Raw genomic sequence first — 6,344 nt, 5'->3', positions numbered from 1 at the left:
CTTCTTTAAAAGGTTGGACCCCTAATTTTTTCTTGGTTCAAAATCCTTCCTTTTCTTCTTTTTCGCGGAGATTTACTGCAAGTAAAATTTCACTTACTGCTATTCCTGAGTTGACCAATGGGGAGAAGGATTTCGCCTTGTCGTTGTTGTCGCATTGTCGCTTCAATAAGCCCAAGCACAGCGTCCTTTTAGGGCAATATTTAAATCGCCGTGAAATACTTTTGGCTGGTCTTCCTTTAGAAGGTATTTTTCTAACTTTTTTATTATGTTTGTTGTTTTGTAGGATGTCAACTTCTCTTGACCATTTGCTTGACAATTTTCATGTCGATATGAGTGTAGATATGGGCGAGGTTACTAGTGGCGTTCCCACTCCTACTGCCGTTCCGAATCCGACCCTTACCTCGGTGGATCTCGCGCCTGTTGCTGTTGATCAGGTGCCTTCTGTGAGTCCCGAGTCTTCTTCACTTCCTGCAAAGGGTTCGGATCCTTCTCTGAAGGAGTTGCCTTCCGCTGGTAAGAAACGTCATGCTGAGGATCAAGCTGGTGCTTCTTCCAAGCGTCCCAAGAAGAAGAAATCTTCTAAGGAGGCTTTTGTTGATGAGGCGCCTCGGTTCGCCACTTGGGCGGATGCTCAAAATTTGCCTCGCCTTTCCAATGTTGTTATTCTTCATGCTTGCATGGAGAATATTATGATTAAGGAGGACATAGAGTCCATAGATCGTGACCATGGCGATGGTCTTGCTGAGTTCGCCTGTCTTGGTGGTTTTTCGGTGCGTTTTTCTTCTCTTTTTATTTTATATAGCCATTTGCTACCTTGTATTCATTGATTCTTTGTTATTTTAATTTGTAGGTGGTTCAATCCATCGTTGTTCTGGAGCGTCGCCGTAGAGATGCGGTGGATCAACTGAAGAAGCTTCAGAAAGACTCCGAATCTTGGCTGTCCGAGAAACGGAAGATGGAGGAGGAAGTTGGCGAAGGAAGTTGGCGAAGCGACGGGCCTGATCCAGCAGCTGCGCTCATCCGTTGCTGCCAAGGGTCGAGAGATCTCTACTTTAGAGGCTCGGGTTTGGACTTTGTCTGATGAGATCGAGTCTCTAAAGTCTTCTTCAGATGTTCTAACGAAAGAGAGGGATGATCTGAAGAAAGAAGAGGAGCGTCTCCGCCGGCGTCTGGGCGACTCTGGGAGCTTTTATTCCCAAGTCATGACCCAGTACCGGTTGGCGACTGGGGCTAAGTTGCGGGAGCAGAATCCTGGCATCGATCTTTCTGGGGTTAATCAACTGGATCCTGCCTCCTTGGCGAAGGAAGTGAAGGCGAAACTTGATAAGCAGAAGCAAGATGCTTTGCAAAAGGTTTAGCTTTTATTTTCTTTATTTTGATTTTTGTATTGGGTCGAGGCGGATCCTTTGTAAGCTTTTATAATTAATATATAAATGATCTTTTTTTTACCATTGGTCTTCTTTCTTTATTTATTTCCAGAGTTAATCTAAACTCACGCTTTATTTTTAGAAGTTAATTTAAACTTCTTTGATGTATGATCGCGAAACCAGATCGGTTTGGATGTGTGATTTTTTTGTTGGTCCGATTGGATCCTTTAATTTTATTCCGACTTAGACAAGTCTAGATTGTTGTTAACTAAGATTCAAACGACTCTTGTTAAATTGTATATATCAATTTGGGACTCAAACGAGCCTTTAAAATTTTATATCTTAACTGTCGAATCTGCTTTTATTTCAAAACAAAAATGAGTACATGCCACGAACTAGTCTATTGGTAATACTTTCTTAGATGCTCTACATTCCAATATCTTGGTACCATGGATCCGGTCATTGTTTTCAGTTTGTAGGCGCCTTTGCCAATAGCTTCTTCTACTATGTAAGGGTCTTCCCAGTTTGCTTGCATTTTCTTTACTCATGCGTTCCCTCTGCCAATTTCCGCGTTTTGTAGGACTAGATCGCCTATTTGGAATTCTCTCGAATTTATTCTCTTATTGTGGTATCCTGCAGCTTGTTTCTTGTAAGCCGCGGCTCAGATTGTTGCTTCATTTCTTCTTTCCTCCAGTAGGTCTAGACATAGCCTTATTCTTGCCTCGTTGGTCTCCTCTTCTAGGTAGTTCACTCTGATGCTGGGTACGCCAATTTCCACGGGGATCATTGCTTCAGTGCCATAGGCGAGCCTGAAGGGTGTCTCGCATGTTCCTTTCCTTGGAGTCGTTCTGTATGCCCACAGAACACTGTAAAGTTCTTCGGCCCAGTTCTCTTTATACTGAGCTAACCTTTTTTTTATTCCTTGTGTTATAGTTCGATTGGTAACTTCAGTCATTCCATTTGTTTGAGGATGCGCCACCGATGTGAATTTTAAGTTTATCATTAGCCCTTTGCAAAATTCTTTGAATCACTTACAGTTGAATTGTTTTCAATTGTCCGCTATTACTGTGTGACGTATGGCGAATCGACATATCACTTCATTCTTGAAGAACTCTTCAACTTTGGCTGCAGTTATTGTTGCGACCGGTGCCACTTCAACCCATTTTGTGAAGTGTTCGATTGCGACGATCAGGAATTTCATTTGATGTTTTCCCGTTTCGAATGGTCCTACTATATCGATTCCCCATGTGGCGAACGGCCAGGGGCTCTCCAATGATCATTGGGGTAATGCTGGCTTACGGCTGACATTGTCATGTCTCTAGCATTTGTCACATTTATTTACTAGCGCTTTTGCATCTTCCTTGATGGTTGGCCAGTAATAACCCTGGAGCATTGTTTTTCTTGCTATGGTGATTGCTCCTTCATGCGCCACGCATATTCCTTTATGGATTTATTTTAGGATGGAGCCTCCTGTTTGGGGCGAGACACATCTTGACCAAGGATGAGTTAAGGAGGTTCGGTAGAGAACTCCGTTATGATATGAGTAATTGGCGGATTTTCGGATGACTCGGATGGCTTCGACATTATCAGTTGGTAATTCGCCGTGTTCTAAGTATTTGATCAGCGGGGTCATCCAAGAATCAGCTTCCTCGATCGCCATGACTTCTGTTTCTTTGGTGCTTGGTGATTCGAGGGTTTCCTTTAACTGCATTTTTGTGAATAGGTCCCCTAATTCGGATGTTGATTTGGCGATGGCGTTAGCATCAGTATTCTTTTCTCTTGGGATTTGAATGATCTCCCACTGTCCTCCTTGCGTTTCAAGTTGTCGAAGTTGCTTCATGACTTTTTCTAGATATTCGATCATTCCAGCCTCATTGGCTTGATATTCTCATTTGACTTGATTTACTACTAGCTGAGAGTCGCTATAGATTTTTATAATCTCTGTTCTTATCTCCAGTGCTAGGCCAAGGACAATAATCAAGGCTTCATATTCGGCCACATTATTGCTGGCAGCGAATTGACTGTTCACTCCGTACTCGATTTTGATTTTTCCGGGTCCTTTGAGGATAGCTCCTGCTCCGGCTCCTTTTTCGTTTGAGGCTCCATCTACGTGGAGTTCCCATATTAGCTCTGGTTTAGGCTACTCGGCTTCACCAGGAGTTATTTCCGCTACAAAGTCTGCCAAGGCTTGCGCTTTAAGAGTTGGGCGGGGTTCGTATCTTATGTCATGTTCGCTGAGCTGGATGGACCAATGGACCAGTCTTCCGGAGGTTTCTGGTCTTTGGATTGCCTTTCTCAATGGTTGATTCGTTCTAACTACCACGTTATAGCTCTGGAAGTAGTATTTTAGCTTTTTAGCCGTGGATACTACAGCAAGTGCTATTTTTTCGATCTCGGGGTAATTTATTTCCGCGCCTTTTAGGACTCGGCTGATGTAGTAGATTGGCTTCAGCTCGCCATCTTCCTCCCTTACTAGCACCGTTCCGATGGTTTCTTTCGTAGTGCAGATGTATAAGTATAGCGTTTCTCCCCTCAGCGATCTGCTGAGTAATGGGGGGGTGACCAGGAACTTCTTCAGTTCTTCAAATGCTTCTTCGCGGTCTTTGTTCCATTCGAATTTTTGTGATCCTTTAAGGGCTTTGAAGAAGGGAAAACATCTTTTTACTGAACAGGACATAAATCTACCGAGTGTTGTGATTCGCCCATTGAGTTTTTGAACTTCATTTATGTTCCGCGGTGCCTTCATGTCCATGATTGCTTTGATCTTTTCTAGGTTTGCTTCTATTCCTCTTTGGGATATGATGAATCCCAGGAATTTTCCTCCTTGTACTCTGAATGTGCATTTGTCTGGGTTCAGTTTCATCCCGAATTTGTTTAGTATGTTAAATGTCTCCTCCAAGTCTTTCGTGTGAGTTTCTTCGTTCTCGCTCTTGATGATTAAATCATCCACGTACACGTGGACTCGCTTCCCTATTTCGTCTTTGAACATGAAGTTCATGAGCCTTTGATATGTTGCTCCTGCGTATTTCAATCCGAAGGGCATCGCCGTATAGCAGTAGGTTCCTCTCTCCGTGATAAACGATGTTTTCTCCTGATCTTGTTCTTTCATTTGGATTTGGTGATAGCCTTGGGCTGCATCTGCTAGGCTATACATTGCATGTCCGGCAGTAGAATCCACGAGTTGATCGATGTCAGGCAGTGGATAACTATCTTTGGGGCACGCCTTGTTTAAATCGGTGTAGTCCACGCACATTCTGTTTTTTCTGTTAGCTTTCTTCACGATCACTACGTTCGCCACCCATTCGGGGTAATGGACTTCTCGGATGAATCCGGCTTTTTCAAGTTTTTCTACTTCTTCCGCTATTATTTTTTGCTTTTCTTCGGAGAACTTCCTCTTCTTTTGTTTAACGGGATTCGTCGTTTCTGCTACGTTTAGGTCATGTGTGATGACTTGAGGGTCCATCCCGACGATCTCTGAGGCCTTGGCGGCGAAAGTTCCGATGTTGTTTTTTAATATCGCTGTGATGTCTTCTTCGATTTTGGGATTCATATTCGCTCCGAGGTTACTCTTTTCTCCGTGCCAAGTTCTAATTTCTTCGTTTCGCCTTCGGGTGTGGTTTCTTTCTCTTCGATATCATGGTTGAGAATTTGTTTGATCGGCATTGCTTCGCATGATTCTTTTATTGACTTATCGCATCACTCTTTTGCTGTGGCTCGGTTTCCTTGTACTGTAATAATTCCTTGCTTTGTCGGTATCTTCATGGTTAGTGTTTTTACACTAGTCACAGCTGCAGAGTCGTGGAGGAAAGGTCTTCCTAATATCGCGTTGTATGGCAAATCGATCTCCACGACACTAAACCGTGTAGGTAATTCCTCGCTTTTCCTTGTCCTCCCCAGCTTGACATCAAGTGTAATTGTTCCATTGGGCTTGATTAGGGAGCCCCCAAATCCCATTACAGGCGTGGCATTCCTCTTTAATTCTGCTAGATCCCTTCCTAGGCTTTCGTAAGCCTTTCTTGTTATTAAGTTTATTGCGCTCCCTTCATCGACCAAGATCCTTTCAACATTCCAGTGTTCGATGATCATGGCCACTACAAGAGCTTCATTATGCTCTTCGGCTATTCTCCCGAAATCTTCCCCGTCGAAAGTCACCGGCGGTGAAATTGAGGATTCTATTGATTTTCTTTTTCTTCCTTGCGATATGTTCCTTGCTTTGTCTTTCAGGTTCATTCCTTCAGAAGTCATCTTCTTCAATGAAATTTGTTTTGAGTTCAGAAAAGCTCCTTCGAATTGAAGTTAAGTTAATCTTTTCCCACAGACGGCGCCAATTGATGGAGTTTGCCTTCTCAACCGGTGAATGAGACTTGCAAAACAGGGTAGAAGCTAACAGGACGGTGGTGGTCCGATTAACTCTTCGATGCTAAAGTCAGTTTAGAGTTTTGAGCAGCGTTTTGAGTATATGAATGTAATTGTGATTCTAGGCATACCTCATGCTCCTTTTATAGTAGATGAATGCATACCTTGTAGAGTCATAGTAGGTAAGTGAATCCTACTTTGCAGGGATCGGGCTACTTTGTAGGGATTCACCCTGATTTAGCGTGATCTACCTTATTCAGACATGAGTCCTATTTAGGAACGTCTTCCTAAATAGTCTCGTCTTCCTAAGATAGAACTTATCTTTCCATGTTGGAGATTATGTCCCAATGGAAAGATACTTCGAGATATTATAGTAGATCATGGCGATCTATCCGAATCCCGGATTAACGCGCTTTGGGCGGATCCTAAGGGATTCGGTCTTCATTGGTATATCGGCGGATCTCAAGGGATTCGGCCGCTTTCCTAATATATTCGGGTCTTCTATCGGGAGTCCGGTATCACCTGAGAGTGGATCTCCTGTGACTCGGCTCCATTGTAACTATCGTAGGATTCGGTATCCATCAGTAACCATTTCAACGAAAACCAACACTTCAATAATTC

This window comes from Mercurialis annua, linkage group LG2 (assembly GCF_937616625.2).
Source record: "Mercurialis annua linkage group LG2, ddMerAnnu1.2, whole genome shotgun sequence".
Classification (NCBI taxonomy): Eukaryota; Viridiplantae; Streptophyta; class Magnoliopsida; order Malpighiales; family Euphorbiaceae; genus Mercurialis; species Mercurialis annua.
This window is presented reverse-complemented; position numbering follows the sequence as displayed.